Source organism: Peromyscus leucopus, chromosome 3 (genome assembly GCF_004664715.2).
Source record: "Peromyscus leucopus breed LL Stock chromosome 3, UCI_PerLeu_2.1, whole genome shotgun sequence".
Taxonomy (NCBI): domain Eukaryota; kingdom Metazoa; phylum Chordata; class Mammalia; order Rodentia; family Cricetidae; genus Peromyscus; species Peromyscus leucopus.
In genome coordinates this window covers 128,155,410-128,170,989 of record NC_051065.1, presented here as the reverse complement: position 1 = coordinate 128,170,989, position 15,580 = coordinate 128,155,410, and the positions used below count along the sequence as shown (strand labels likewise).

General features: G+C 45.1%; 1 protein-coding gene and 1 long non-coding RNA gene across 2 annotated transcripts in view; one reads left to right on the top strand and one right to left on the bottom strand.

The window, feature by feature from the left end:
- Lmntd1 (lamin tail domain containing 1) overlaps positions 1 to 15,580 on the bottom strand; it is a 214,991-nt gene that overhangs the window by 72,808 nt on the left and 126,603 nt on the right. The gene's annotated exons all lie outside the window — the stretch shown is intronic.
- Positions 8,419 to 10,120, top strand: LOC119087649. Its single transcript, XR_005091150.1, has 4 exons — positions 8,419 to 8,461; positions 8,683 to 8,916; positions 9,031 to 9,153; positions 9,554 to 10,120. It is a non-coding gene; the product is annotated as an uncharacterized LOC119087649 (long non-coding RNA).

Here is a 15,580-nt window from a genome sequence, read left to right as displayed (position 1 = left end):
CCATTTTATGTCAGAAGACAAATGTCACCATGTCCTCCACGAGGGGAAGCAGAACAACCATAAAGCAAGGCTCTGGGGAGACATGTACCATATGAATAGAAATTAGTGAAAAAATTCTTTGGAAAGACAACCTCCTGCATTACACACAGCTCATTCAATTAATTGACTTTTCTTGATTCCTTCTGGAATCATACATGAGTTTTCTCATTCTAAGAGAACATTATTTATGAATTTCCTGAATGTGCATGTTGATTCTACAGCACATATGTAATAACTATTTTATTGCATATATTCATGACCATGGATTAAATGAACTTAGGAAGAGCATCTTTCTTGTAGCCAATCCTTTTCTTTAAAAAGACAAGGTTATTAAAGACAAAATTTTAAAGCAATGACCAAGTTGCCTATTATTACTTTAAGTTGACTAGATATTCTTGATTTAAAAAAAATATGGGAACAACAAACAGCATGAATATCATGTTTCATTTAGTCATTTACACTATAAATTATAAATCAGGACTTGAGAGACCAGGACTTCAGTATACGTGTAACCAGTCCAATTTATATTCCTGTCTTTGAAGACTGTATCTCCTTTCATACATTAAAATTAGCCTATCCTAGTCATCACCCTGTAGTGATACTTACTCACTAGATCTTAGGCATGAAAATGATTCCTCATATGGCTTAGAGAGGAAGTACAGATGTGATCAAGTTAAGCAGTTTGATATGGGAGATCATCCTTGATGGCACAGGCGTAGAGTTTATGAACTCAAAAAAGCATGAGGGAAGAGTTAGAAAATGGAAGAGACTCAGGAATGAAATAAGACCTGGGCTGGGAGAACACAGTCAGGATCACTGATGAACTTCTCCAGAACAGGACAAGGCAAGTACATGCTGTCTCTACACCTGAAAGGATCCTTCCTGTTGATGTTACACTGGTGTCCTGGTTACTTTTCCATTGCTGTGCCAAACACCATGATCAAGGCAACTCAGAAAAGACAGTGTTTAATTTGGCTTATGGCTTCAAAGGGTTAAATCCACGATGACAACACAAACAGCTGAGAACTCACATCTTGATCAAATAAGATGCAGAGAGCTCACTGGGAATGGTGTTGACTTTTTGAAATCTCAAAGCCCACCCCAAGTGACACTTCTCCTCCAACAAGGCCCCACCTCCTACTCCTTCCCAAGCAGCTCTTCTACTTGAAGACCAAGCACTCAAATACATGAGCCTATGGTGATCATTCTTATTCAAAACACCACGCATGGTTATGTTCATTAGAATACTATCTTCAAAAGAAAAAATCAAAATAATATTGCATTGTTTAAAGACACTGAGTCTGTAGTAATTTGCAGTAAATTCACCACTAGGGGGATTGAGGCGTGGTGGCACATGCCTGTAGCATCAGTACTTGGGAGGTAGTGGCAAAAGGCTCAGAGTTTAAGGACAGCTTCAGCTAGAGAGAAAGTTTGAGACCAGCTTCACAAATTTATGTCTTAAGAATCCAAAATGCATACATACTTACATACATGTACATATGCATAACATTAGGCTGAAGTCTGTCCCAGTGGTGGATGAGAAGCATGGCCAGCTCTCTCCCCAGTAAAGCAGCTACAACTAATGAAAATTATGAAACAACTACCTCAGGACATACAAAAGGCAGGGAAACACATAAATCAGAAAATCCACTCTCACATGCAGCACTTGCTGTAGTGGGTAGCCATTCCAGCTTGGATCTGGAAGTTCCAATCCCCATTGAGAATCTGGCAACTGTCATGCCTATGAGGGGGGCTAGGGAGGCGCCTGGAGACCCGAGATCTGGATGGGCGAGCGCTCTCTCTGTTCCAGGAACCTTAACAGTGGAGATGAACCGAGCAGAGCTCCAGAGAACACCGCTGGACTGCGATACACCTTCCCCAGACCCTGCAACCTACCTATCCCTTAATTTGTAAGTTATGCCATTAAATAAATATCCTTTTAACTACATGGAGTGTCCTTAATAATTTCACCAATATCTGGCGCCCAACATGGGGCAAGAGTTTCCACCTAAAACCTGAGAAAAGATTTTAAAACGGAGTTAAAAACAGCTTCCTAATTATCCCTCTCAAATAAGCAGCAGCTTGCCTGTTTGAGCGACTGCTGTGTTCCCAGCGTGTGCGCTCGACCTGCTGTATGTCGGGAATGAGGCCTCTGCAAGTGGCACATTAAGCTGCGTGGTGGATTTAGCCTTTGCTAGTACAAATCAAAAAAGGTTTCTGGGCTACATGCTGCTTGGATAAAAGCATAGACCCACGATAGTTCCCAGAGCTGGCGGTAAATGTACCGCCACCATTTTGGGAAGCTGAGGTGGGTGGAGCTAGCAGCCATAGCGCCATTTCAGTCTTACAAATGTTGCAGTTTAAAGCAATAGATTCACAATAAGACAGATTCAGATGGAACAAGACTTTAAATGCTTTACAATGTGTGTAAAAATGTACATAGGCTTGGAAGAGAGAGGAAAAGGAACATAGACAGTTATATAAAGAAGTAGAAAGCTTTAAAAAAATAAAGTCTTTAAAGAGAAAGTAAAAGTAATATAAAAAATAGGCCATGTAAAGATGGATATCACACAGAGAGTCTGGATTATATTGTCTTTGGGATTTTTAACTGCAGAAAAACATTTGCTCGTAAAAGATGTTGAGTTAAACCAATATGTATATATTAAAGATACCTTGACTTTAAAATTTGGATATAAGGATGTGTTACTTTGGAAAGGAGACTCTGCTTTTGTTCCCACAGAAAGCCAGAGGCTATGGATTTATTCCAGATTAAGATACATCAGGTTTGACCAGCCAAGACCCCCTGAAAGGTCTCCGATGACACCATGGACCAGATGATCCAACATCCAGAATGGTTTGAAGGCAACTGGTTCACACAATACAGCCTCATGGACTATTCCATAATCCTAAAATTTTCTTTGTATCCCCATAAGATACAGCGCCCCCCTCCAGCAGGAAGTAGTAATAGAAGCTATGCCCAAATTCCCAAATTATATGTAATTTTACTTTGTTAAGGTTAGAACCTTCCTTTTTGAAAAAAAGGGGGGGAAGTGCTGTGGGATGTTCTGTATGTCCTGTGGGAGCCTGTTCTCAGGTTCCTCATGGCTTTACCCAGCAGGTCTGCATAGAGGATGATTAGGACCATGGGCCTGAGTGCAGGTGTCTGAGATGGTCTGCACTTGGCTGTGCTGGGGAATGGTCTGTAGGTTAAGTTGCTCTGATTGGTCAATAAATAAAACCTGATTGGCCATGGCTAGGCAGGAGGTATAGGCAGGACTAACAGAGAGAAGAAATAAAAGAACAGGAAGGCAGGAGTGACTGCCAGCCACCACTCTGACAAGCAGCATGAAAAGATGCCAGTAAGCCACGAGCCACGTGGCAGGGTATAGATTTATGGAAATGGATTAATTTAAGCTATAAGAAGAGTTAGCAAGAAGCCTGCCACGGCCATACAGTTTGTAAGCAATAGAAGTCTCTGTGTTTACTTGGTTGGGTCTGAGCGGCTGTGGGACTGGAGGGTGACAAAGATTTGTCCTGACTGTGGGCAAGGCAGGAAAACTCCAGCTACAACTGGCTGCCTGGCCTCTGAACCACTACTTCCCATTACTGTTCAGTGTGATGGAGGTCTCCTCTAAGCGGATGTGGCCAAGAACAGTTCTTCCTTTTCCAGTCTCCTGTAGGGATGTTTTTCCACACAAACCCTCCCCAGGCAGGGCAGGGTACCAGTTTTTCCTTATTTCCTCCCAGATCCTGTAGAAACCCCAGACAAGTGTAATTGAGAAGTCAGCAGCTCCTTCCTTCACACAGCCATACATTTGTAGGATGTAACTTCTGCATCAGGAACAGTTTCTTTCCAAACTGTTCTTAGGGTGGAGGCTCATGACAACCGAGGCAAGCCAGAGACCCAGAGCTGCCCTCCCCCACTAAGTGTCCTGTGCTTAGAGGATGCTGCACCCTCGTCCTCATCAGCATTGGCTGTCAATCATTTTCCTGGTGGTAGTTATTCTGACTGGGGTGAACTCTCAAACACAGTTTTAATTGAATTTCTCAGATGGCTAAAGATGTATCCAAACATTTATTGGCTGTCTGTACTTCTTTTGAGAACTGTCTATTCAGCTAATTAGCACATTTGTTGACTGGATAATTTGTTTCCTTTGTGTCTAAATTTTTTTTATAGTCCTTTATTCTGCTAGATCTAGCAGAGGAAGCAGGATGAGAGAAGAAAAGTTGGGGAAGGGGTGAATAAAAACAAAATATAATGTTGTATTTGTGTGAAAATGTCATAATGAAGCCCAGCACAGTGTGCTATCAAAAAAAAAAAAAAAGAAAGAAAGAAAGAAAGAAAAGAAAAGAAAAACAGAGCAGCCTGGGGTCAGTCAGAGAAAGGCGATGCTGTCCCCTCCCTCAGTTCCAGTGTAGGGACACAAAGGTCCTGCCTCTTGAGAAAAGGATAATGATAAGAACAGAGAGTCTGCTGTGTGTGAACTAGTGCGTGTGTGTGGTGTGGTGTGGTGTGGTGTGGTGGGTGTGTGTGTGTGTGTGTGTGTGTGTGTGTGTGTGTGTACAGGCTGGCACACAATGACTCAGCAACTGCCGGGTGCCGACCACTGCTCTAGACACTGGAGACACAGCCATCCTCGGTGTCATGGTTCCTGTGTGATGCAGTGGGTGCAGGCAGAGAAGCATTTGGTGGTCCGTGAAGGGTTAGGAAGCAGCTAGGTAAGTCGGTGGACAGAGAGGCCAAAGAATTCGGTGTGTTTTCAAGTACATGGTTTCAATAAGAGGAAATGCATTTAGGTGAAAACAGAAGCGAGGGTAGGGAAGCTAAGGAAATGCAGCGTGTGAGGACACATGCACAGGAGCTGCAGTAACTGAAGGCATCGCTGCAGGGGAGCGCAGGGCAGGAGGAGCCGCGGTGCCCCTCACAGCACCTTCCGTTTTACTTTCCATGCATGTCAACTGTTTCAAACAGATCAAAGTGTTTACTAATAACAGTTATGTGTCCTAAGATGCAGCCACATCATGAGGGGATTATTAATGTGCTCATGCCCATGTGTCATGGGACAATGGACACAGAGTATCTGAACAACGGGACAATGTCAGAAGCTAAGGAAAGAAGCTGGGCTTGAAACTAGAGCAACCTGCTTCCAACTCGGGAGGTGTCTTCGGGGTTCTCTATTGTTGTGTCCCGGACCCTCTGTTTCAGCTGGGATACAGCTCCCTGCTTCATGGAGCTGTTCTGCACATAAAAAGGATAATGTATGTAAACTGCCTGTAAATAATAGCGCATCAGTAAATATTAATCACTGCTAATTAAGGATCCAATCCCCACCGCTGCAGGGAGTTCTACATCCACTGTGGGAAGCTTTAATGAAGGTGTTTAAGGGACACATCATCCAGAAGGGTGAAGAACTTTCCCAATCAGGCCTTCCTGGCTGTGGGCCAGTGCTGGGTTTCTTCCTGCCTTACATCTACTGCTGACAGGTCAGAGGCCAGACTATTGATTTTAGTTCCCCAAAACCAGATAAAACTGTGACTCCACAAGTAGGAGAAGTTGCCGAAGTCAGTGTGATGCCTGGTGGAAGACCTGCCCCACCCAGCAAGAACTGCTGTTCACACACTCTACGGCGTTTGTGAATGAGTTCTGAGGCCATCGATTCTCTTACTCTCCAGGTCCCCCCATCTCTCATGACTCTCTCAGGACGCTCGAACCTCTCACCTTCCCGATCTGTCATTTGATTATTCTGTCTTCCCACATTCATCTTGATTTAGAGTCTGATCTTTTCTTCGAAGGTTTGCTTCTCTCTTGATGGACAGCTAATCAAGATCCATTTCTCCTTGTGGTTTTCTTAAAGGCCCTGAGTCAGCAGGGTTGGGAATGGGGGTGATGTCTGCCATGCACGAGCCTGGCTGTGACAAATAAAGGAGAAAAAGCAGAGGGAAAATATGCAAAACAAAGAACCAAGCACATTGCAGACAGAGGCCACTGTTAGCTGAGCAGGAGACAACTTCCAAAGTGTCTGCAGATACAGCCTCTTGGTGCCCTGCAAGATTCTGCAGTGGGAGGCATGACCTCTACTGTAGCTCAGGAAGGTCAACTCTGTGCTTTGTCCCAAAAACTTTCTTTCCAGAGTGTTTGCACTGCAATCTCTCTTATCTTTTCTTAATGACTTTGTCTTTTTATTGCATTTAGTCTTTAAATGTTCAAATTCAAATAACCAGAGAGCTTCTCTAGGACCCAATTTTTTCCAGGGTGAGTTGTGACCTCATACAAGGTTGTGTAACTGATTGTGGGGGTTGTGGGGAAAGCTTGGCAAAGTAAGAGACGAGAACACGCTGACCAAAGATTAACTCAAAAGTAAACATGAGGCAAGTCTGAAGTATTTCTGATGGTGCTCGCCTGTGCTGTCTCATGCACCAGAGCTGTAGCTGCGGTTCTGGACACGAATGCGCACTTTACACTGTGCATGCTGTCACGCCATGCATTGCAGTGAACACTGCCACACATGCTTGGGCTCAGATCAGAGACTCGAGTGCTATGAACTGCGGTGTTTTCACTGCATACACAGTCGTCTGCTGCTACAGGAACATAACAGTTTGATCATGGGAAAGAAAGACTTTCAATATTTTCCTACCATAATTCTCAGCAGGTTAAGTCCCAAATGAATGTATCTCTGGGTTGTATCATGTTACAATATTTTGTTGTAAAAAATTTGCTTATTTGAGTTGCTAAATTGAGGTTCATTTAAATAACATTAAATGAATTTGGGTTGGGGATTAGGGCAGTATTTCTAACAATTTCAGAAATGACCCTAAACAAACTTTTGCCATTTCTCTGATGAGGTCTCCTCAGCGTTTTTAATCGTTACGCATCACTACAGTGAATAGCTTTGAGCAGCGACCTCTGACACAGGCATCTGCGTTCTAACCATGTGTGCTGCTCTTGGCTAATACTTCAATGCCTGGCATATACTCAGGGCTTATTAATGACAGCTGATACAAGCCCACATTTTAAATAATCCTTTGATAATTTGAATCTCAACTGCTTGTCATACCCAATTAGATCATCATTATCTTAGTTTCACAAATGTAACAGAAAAAGAGCTCTGCTTTAAGAGAAGTGTCTGCCGGGCAATTACCTTGTTCTTCTCCATCTGTGGATTACCTCCCTATCATCCTCTGTTCCTTTGTGAGCCGCCTTTTAACCACGTGTCCACTCTAGGAGGGTAAGCCCAGCTAATGACAGCTAATAGCATTTGGAAGTCCAATTACACAGACATGGATCACAACGTTTAAATAATGGCCTTTGGCAAAGAACCACTGTGTACTGACATCAGGCACAAACTCCCAGTCCTCACAGGGGCCGCTTCACTCCTCAATGTCCAAACGTGGTCCAGATAACAGTTTGTTGTCAGTGTGCATACCAAGTACTAGGAAGTTTGATCTTGTTTGTTTCACTTTATAAATAAGATGTGAACATTCATGGTCTATTAATGCATAGCAGTATGTTTCATGAGGGTATTTTCATATGGGATGTGTGTATTGCACACCTCCTTGTCCCCTATCTCACTTGAAATATTAACCCTAAGAAAATAATATACACAAGGTTTAAACTATTTTTTTCAACTCTTTCTGGCAAACCAGACTGTGATCAAAGCACAATGGTATTTTCTTTAGGACAAGGTAAGGATGAACACAAGTAGTTTTTAAATGGAGGCCACACTGCTTGGCATGTAGTCCTTCGAAAAAGTTCAATGGCATGTTTGTTTCCTGGGTCTGAGGTGCTGAAGCACTATAAACTGGAGACAGAGAGATGGCTCAGTGGTTAAGAACACCTACTGTTCTTCCAGAGGATCTGAGTTGGGTTCCTACCACCCACATCAGGCAGCTCACGACAGTCCAGGGCAATTGGGCACCTCTGGCCTCTGAAGGCCCCTGCACCCACATTCACATATACATGCAACCTATAACTGGGGTCATGAATGAAGTATCTTCCATCATGCCTGCTACACTGATTTCCATACAAGGAATTTCCCGTGGTGATATTTTATCTGTGTCCCCCAATAAAGCTTATTTGAGGATCAGAGGAAAAATCCAGCCACTATAGTAAACAAAGAAGTAAGGCAGATGTAGCACACACCTTTAATCCTATCACTCAGGAGGCACAGATCCATTCGGATCTCTGAGAGTTCAAGGTCACACTGGGAACAGAGCCAGGAGTGGAGGCACATGCCCTAAATTCCAACACTAGTTAACTATAAAGGTCTGAAGGTCTGTACAGACAGACAGGAAGTGACAGAGCTGGGCATGAAGAGGAAGTGATGTAGCTGGGCAGAGCGAGCAGATGAGATGGCAGAACAGAAAGGCATATAGGTGTGGGTAGACAGGAAGTAGGTCTCTTTCGCTGAGGATCTCCAGGCAGGTAAGAACGTGGCTGGCTTCCTTCTGCTTTTCTGATCTCTCAGCTTTTCACCCCAGTACCTGGCTCCAGTTTCTTTATTTAATAAGACCTTTTAAGATTCGTGTTACAGTCTCCCTTGCCCTCCACTAGGCTGCACTTGTACAGAGCAACTGCTTTCTGCGATCCTTGTGGTCCCAACATCTTGCATACACACTCGTCTCATTTACTGATATTTCTAACAGATGCTGGTGGTCACGAAGGTTTAGACAGAGAGGCCTACCCCTACGTGGAAGCATGGGGCCACTGTGCAGAGATCAGATACGGCAAAGCACCAGTTCTAAAACCAGCGTCTCCCTTCCGCAGCCCCTCATCTCTCAGGACCCTCTCCAGCTGCTTGGGAGGCTGTCTTGTCATCTTGACTAGAGCACCTGACCTCCCTCTCACAAGGCCCCTGCTTTTCTCTTGATGAGCTGCTGGTATCCAACATAGCCCTGGGCCCTCTGCTCAGAGTCCCCTGGAGTGCTGCTTGGTCTCAAGAGGTCTGCAGGGCAAGTCTGGTTTTCAGTGTTTTCTCCTTTCCACTATTATAGGAGGAGAACAGACAGACTGAAGATAGGCACATGGAGAACACTGTATTTCAAAGGCAGAAACCATCATGGTGCAGTCCTCTGGGCTTAATGTATGAACAGTTGTATGCCACAATTCATATCAATGTAAGTGAAAAGCTAAAATTGAAGACTCTATTTTCTGTTATAAATAATCATTGATTGTAAAATAAGTATCTCAGACAATCTGTTTTGATGAATTTGTGTAGTTTGTAATCAGCATAACTAGCAGTCTACCTTAGCATGGCAGATATCAGCATGTCGTTATGACTCCACTTACCAATAAAAGGCCAGCACTTGTTAAACATTTTAATAGAGCAAACTTACATCATTGTAACTAATTAATCTTTGATTCATAAAACCCCAAATGAAAAGAATTACTGACCAACTCATTCACAAGAATGAAACATGACAATGAGCACAAATCTATTTAGAAAAGAATGCTGCAGGGTTCGTATGTACAGACTGACTAATGATGGTCAGTGATTCAGAGAGCTTGTTCTTCCAGATATCCCGAGTTCAGTTCCCAGTACCCATGCTGGGCAGCTCACAGCTGCCTGGAGTTCCAGCGCCCAGGAATCCCACACCCTCTTGTGGCCTCCATGGGCACCCATATACATGTGGTATACACACGGGAACATGTAAGTGAATAAATAAAAGAAAACCAACTACTGAGGATGAAGTGTTCTGGGTTATTTGTTTCTTCTCTGTATTCCTTTGTTGTGTCCGAGGTACCTTCACTCTTCATGAATCCCCTCGAGGATGTGTCTGCGCTCCTTGTCCCACAGTCTCTCAGATGCATCTTTCTTTTCCTTGCTCAGCCTCTCACTGGAAACAGACTACAGCACATCACTTCATCTGTCTTGGGTTTTCCTTTGCTTGTCTATCTGTCTGTCTCAGGCTTTCCTTTGTCTGTCTTACAAGAGAAGCGGATGTTTCCTTCCTTCTTCTCTTCACCATCACAGTCTATGGCTAGAGACTCAGTTCTAACTACCTAAGTCATCTTTTTATGAATGGTTATTCTTTTTTTTAATAAACATGGAGTTTATTTTATTTTTTAAAGATTTATTTATTATTATGTATACAGTGTTCTGCCTGCATATATGCCTTCATACCAGCAGAGGGCACCAGATCTCATTACAGATGGTTGTGAGCCACCATGTATATGGTTGCCGGGAAATGAACTCAGGACCTCTGAAGGAGCAGCCAGTGTTCTTTCTCCCTGAGCCAGCTCTCCAGCCTGATGGTTATTCTTAAGCCAGAGATGCTTATACATATTTAAATGGCCAAGAAGTAACTATGTCTTTGGAGGTAAAAGGAAATCCAACCCACAAGTAATGTTAACAGAGAGACTTTGGCCCCAGGCCCCGCAGGGTGTGTGTGGTGCCTGTGTCAACCGCACACTGGTTTCTTAACTAAATAAGGTCCTTCAACTTACACCATGATGTTCAGGACAGGTACAAAGGGCACATTCAGACAATGTCCACAGTTGATCCTACGTAAGTAATTCTGTGCAGACTACAAGCTGAGTCTATTCAAAGGCAACAGTCCACCCGCCACTCCCCTCCACAGATCTCAGCAAATGTGTACGTTTAAGAAACACTTGCAGCATACTAGATTGGTTTGAATTTAAAACATGCATCTTGAAATTGGAAACTGCACTTTAATTTGGACTATGGATTTACAAGGGCATGTGCAAGAGTGAGCACACGCATCCTCATTCCCCGCCCCACCAACCCTCTGACTAGTCAGGTGTCTTAAACAAGGCAGCATGGGGTCATTAGCTCCAAGGTAGCAATTAGGTAAAAGGACTGTAATTATCAACCCTGCAAGGCATGGAGCATTTAGAACAGATTGGTCACAGTGACAGGTGTTTCTTAAAGGAGCACTAACACTAACTGTTGGAGTCTCCTCCTTGTGGGAGTATTATTATTATTATTATTATTATTGTTGTTGTTATTATTTTGAGACTGGATCTTGGGAGGTAGCTCAGGCTGACCCGGAACCAACTCCCTGTTGGTCCAGACAGGCCTCAAGCTTGTGCTGCTTCTCTTCTTCAGCCTCCTGAGTGCTAGGATGACAGGGTGAGCTACTGTGCCTGCCAGTGTAGGGTGCTTTACTGAGTAATCAGCATATATGGCTTCAGAAATACCAGCTTTAAATTGTTTATTTTTATTTTCCTCATGTGTATGTGTGAGAGTCTGTGTGTGCCACACGTCTGTTCCCTGAAGGTGAAGCTACAGGAGATGGTGAGCTGTCTGATGGGGGTCCTAGGAACTGAACTTTGGTCCTCTGCAAGAGCAGCAAGTGCTCTTCATCACAAGCCGTCGCTCTAGGCCCAGAATTACTACTTTTTATTGATGATAAAATATAAGATGATGTATGCTCAAATCCTACGGCCCAAACTGTCTTCTGTCTCCTTGTTCTTCGGGGCCACAGCTCTCACATGCACAGCCCCTCAGCCACAGAAGGTCTCCAGTCCCGTCTGGTAGGAGACTACCTCACTTGCCAGCAGCCACTTAACAAGTGGGAAAGACAACATTCCAGACTCTGGGAACTGCCTTCCAGAAGGACCTAGAAGTCTGTGTGAGCCATTAAGATTTAAGGAGATAAGTTGTGATAAGGAAATTGGTGATTAAAACACACTGCTGGTTTTATTGTTGCCTTTAAAAGACCTTTAGAATTTTAACAGGCACAAGTTTTTCTCTGGAATTGGGTGTGTGGTGAGTAGAAGTACAAGAGAAAGTTCCTAGAGAGGGTGTAGGGCCCTGCTGAGAGGGCAGATGTGTGAGGCTACAGCAGAGCTGGGGGCCTTGGAGAAGTAACCCTCCCCCTTGGGGAGAATATGACAAGGTGGGAAAGAGGGAGGAGAAGCTGGGCATTTTAGAAAGTATTTTACGTAAATGTTACTGTTCAGGGTTTACAGGCAGCCAGTGATTGCAATTCCATGTTAGAGATGCCTTTGAATGATTTATTTTGTCTCTGAACAGTTTGTAAGACACTCTACTAAAAAGTGACAGGGGCCAACTCTTCGGCCCCAAACCGAAGCTGTGTTCCCATTTCTCTACAGAGGGACTGGTGCATGACACTGGGGACAGGGGAGAAACACGAGGTTAAGCGACAGTTCCTTCAAGCAAAGGGAGGATGGGCAGCTGGAGGGCTGGGAAGGCGGAGATCGTCACCTGCATTAGGAGCATGGCTCTCCAGCTCCAGTTCCTCTACCACTTACTGAGCTGTAGCTGAGTAACTCTTGGAGCCTGCTGATGTGTTAGGTTTAGTTTTAGCCAGGCCTGGCGGTACAGATTTCACTCCTGGCTTCTCTAGAGCGGAGTCCAGAGGATCACATGCTACAAGCTAGAGGCCTTGGACTATGGGAGTGAGTTTAGGGCCAGCGTAGGAGACTTGGTGAGGTCCTGTGTCAAAATCAACAGGGAGTTAGGGACAGAGCTCAGTGGGAGAGTGCTTGCCTAACATGTGAGAGGTCCTGGTTCAGTACGACCAAACAAACCGGTAAGCAGTGAGCTTTGTTTTCACATCTGATCATTTTCAAATGGTAACCCAAGTACGTTGTATTTTGAGCATATTTACCTTACTATTCTCCCCTAACTCCTCCCTCTTGGAATTTCCCCATTCTGTCTTTTATATATATGTATACATATATATATAACTCATCTCATCCAATTTGTGCTCAGTCCTGGCTCTGGCCTCCCATGAAGTGGTTGGCAGCCCATGTGCACAAGAATTCCTGGAAAAAAAAGCTGCCCACAAGGACTGGCTTGTTCACTGGTTAAAAGGGCAGTGGTATGAAGGAATGTTGCAGGGCCGGAGCTAATTACCTCACCTCAAGCCAGCTCCAGCACCCTGAGCAGCCAGCTTGGCTCGCCTCTGCGTCAGAATCAACATCCTGGGAGGAAGAGATGAAAACCTTTGCCATCTATGAACTGAGCAGACTGGCTGCGACCCCTGCCCCGAGCGAGGCCTCTGGAAAAGCCCCTCCACACCACTGCACATCTCTCTGCCTTTCTAACAATGTAGTTAAATTCTCCTTCATTTTTGACTTTGTTTTGTAAAACTATAAAACCTCATGAAATTGCTTCCACATTGGAACGTGGGATTTGGGGTAACCCAGATTTGTGCTCCTGTGCCACGGTCACTTAAAATGGCTCCAGAATAAACTACTGCTTATTCCCTTTAAGGTGAAAATTATGTTTTTTTTTTTTTCTAGTTGACACCCACAAACACAGTTCAAAACACTGTGTACAAATCAAGGTTGAGTCAATCCTAGATGCTTACGGAGATCCAAAGCTCTGGGAGGCAGCATTCCAAGCAGCGGGGTGTCTGACCTCTGGGGAAGGCCGGCTTGGGGGCCACATGATCTGTGTGCTTAATGACTGTGGGCAAAGCACCAAACTGAACCAAGCCATGAGGGAGGGTGCAGGCCCAGCATGCCAACCAAACTGATGGCTGAGACACGTGAGCTATTGTAACTGAGTACCACGCTCTGGTGGCTTAAACAGCAGAGATTCGTTTCCCTATAGTTTTAGATGAGTAGTCCAAGGTCAAGATGGCGGGAGGTGGTTTCAAGAAAGGCATCTCTGCCTGGCTAGCAAGCACACCTTTTGTTGTGTTCTCATAACCCTCCACTGAAAGCTCATCTCTTCTACACCTTATAAGGATGTGTATTAGTCAGGGTGCTCCAGAGGAACAGTACTTACAGAACGAATCTCCCTCTATATATGGAAAAGGGATTTATTAGAATGACTTACAGGCCACAGGCCAGCTTGTCCAACAACAGCTGGCTATGAATGGAAAGTCCAAGAACTCGGTAGTTGCTCAGTCCAGGAGGCTGGATGTCTCAGCTAGTCTTTAGTACATGCTGGAATCCTAAAGAAGTGAGCTCTAATGTGAGTGAAGGAAGGGACATCCTAGGGAGGCAAAGGGCAAAGCTCTTCTTCCATGTCCATACCCGGGATTCCAGCAGAAGGAATTAAAGGTGTCTTCCTACCTCAAAGATCCAGATTAAAAGTGGCTCTTCCTACTTCAAATTAAGCAGAAATCGCTCACAGGTGTACTCTCCATTTTTAGATTACAACCCCGTTTAGCCTTAAAAACATTTGTTTAGGGTCCTAGCTTCACATACAGCCCCTAGGGGTTAAAGGCTCAACATGTGAATCATGGTGGCTTTCCCCAAAGCCACCATTTGGTCCGCAGCGATGAGAAAACACTTGAGAGAATCGACGTGTTCAACGGATGTCTGAGGCGTAAGCACCGTCCATCATACAGTAGGGGCCTGGAGCACATAAGACTGCAGGGAGATTAGTCCCGGACTTCAGCATCTCCCTTTTTTATCTGCAAGATGAATTCCCAACTTCCGCAGACTGGGGTGGGGAGAAAAGGAGCTGATCAGTTTTGTGGCTTCTCTCTGTTTGCTCTGAGGGCCCTGGCAGAGCGTGCTAACCAGAACCACCCTGCATTCCCACTCCAGCCCTCCTGGGGCCTGCTGAGCACTCCTCACCATACCTCTGGGTAAACCATGCATCTGTGTCTGCAGAAGGTGAGGCTCAGGAATGCGGGGCTGGATGAAGGCAAATAGCTTCAGCCCAACTTCATATGCCCAGGCTGAGGTGGGTCAGTGAGGACAACAGCCCATGGGCAAGTCCTGCCCAAGCCTGTGTACCCAGAGCACAGCTGGACCCTGGGGAAGTAAAAATTTCCTTAGCTTAGGGCCAAGCAGGTGTGGGAGAGGTGAGACCAGGTGAGTGGCTAGGACACCTGGGACAGGGGTCACCTTTCATGGAGACTCTCTGAGGGCCTAGGGGGACGGAACCAAAGTAGAGAGGACAACACAGGGGCCCCAGTTCATCAGCTGGGCAATAGTCCCTGCAGAGCAGGCTGAGCGAGTCCAGCCTGTGTTTCCACAGCAGCCTACACTGATTAGCATGCCTCCTTGCCTGATACCTGCTCGGGAAGTGTTAGAACTAAGTAAAGCACTGTACTTCACATTTCTTTTCCTTAGAAACCCACACCAAAAGCATTTCGGTACAAGTTCTTTAATTAACCATTTGCTGAATGCTACTGTGGAAGCTCATGCGCCCCACCCCCACCCCTGCCCTATGTCCTACCCACTAGCAGTTAAACAGACCCCAATCTCTGCTAGCCAAGAACAAGAGGGCAAGGCTGGTCCTGGCAGCACCCAGACCTTACACACAGTGCTCCCAAAGATCAGCCTTTACAGGCTTCCATGGGGTCAAAGCCATCCAAACATCCTCATCTGTTCATTCTTCCCGGCAACACCAGCTTTCTGCCTTCGTATATACTAAGAGTAAAGAGATGCCCATCGCTGGCACCTGTGTAGGCCCAAGATGGGGGGCCCCGCCTTCCCTTGGCATGTTTAAATGGCCTGGCTGAATGCTGGAAGTCCAGGTGCCCTATGGAAGGCAGCTCACCAGCCTGGATGAACAGGGAGAGCTAGCCCTGGCCGCCTGCACACAGTTGAGTCACAGCACTTGTCCACATGGCCCTTTTCTCTGTCTGC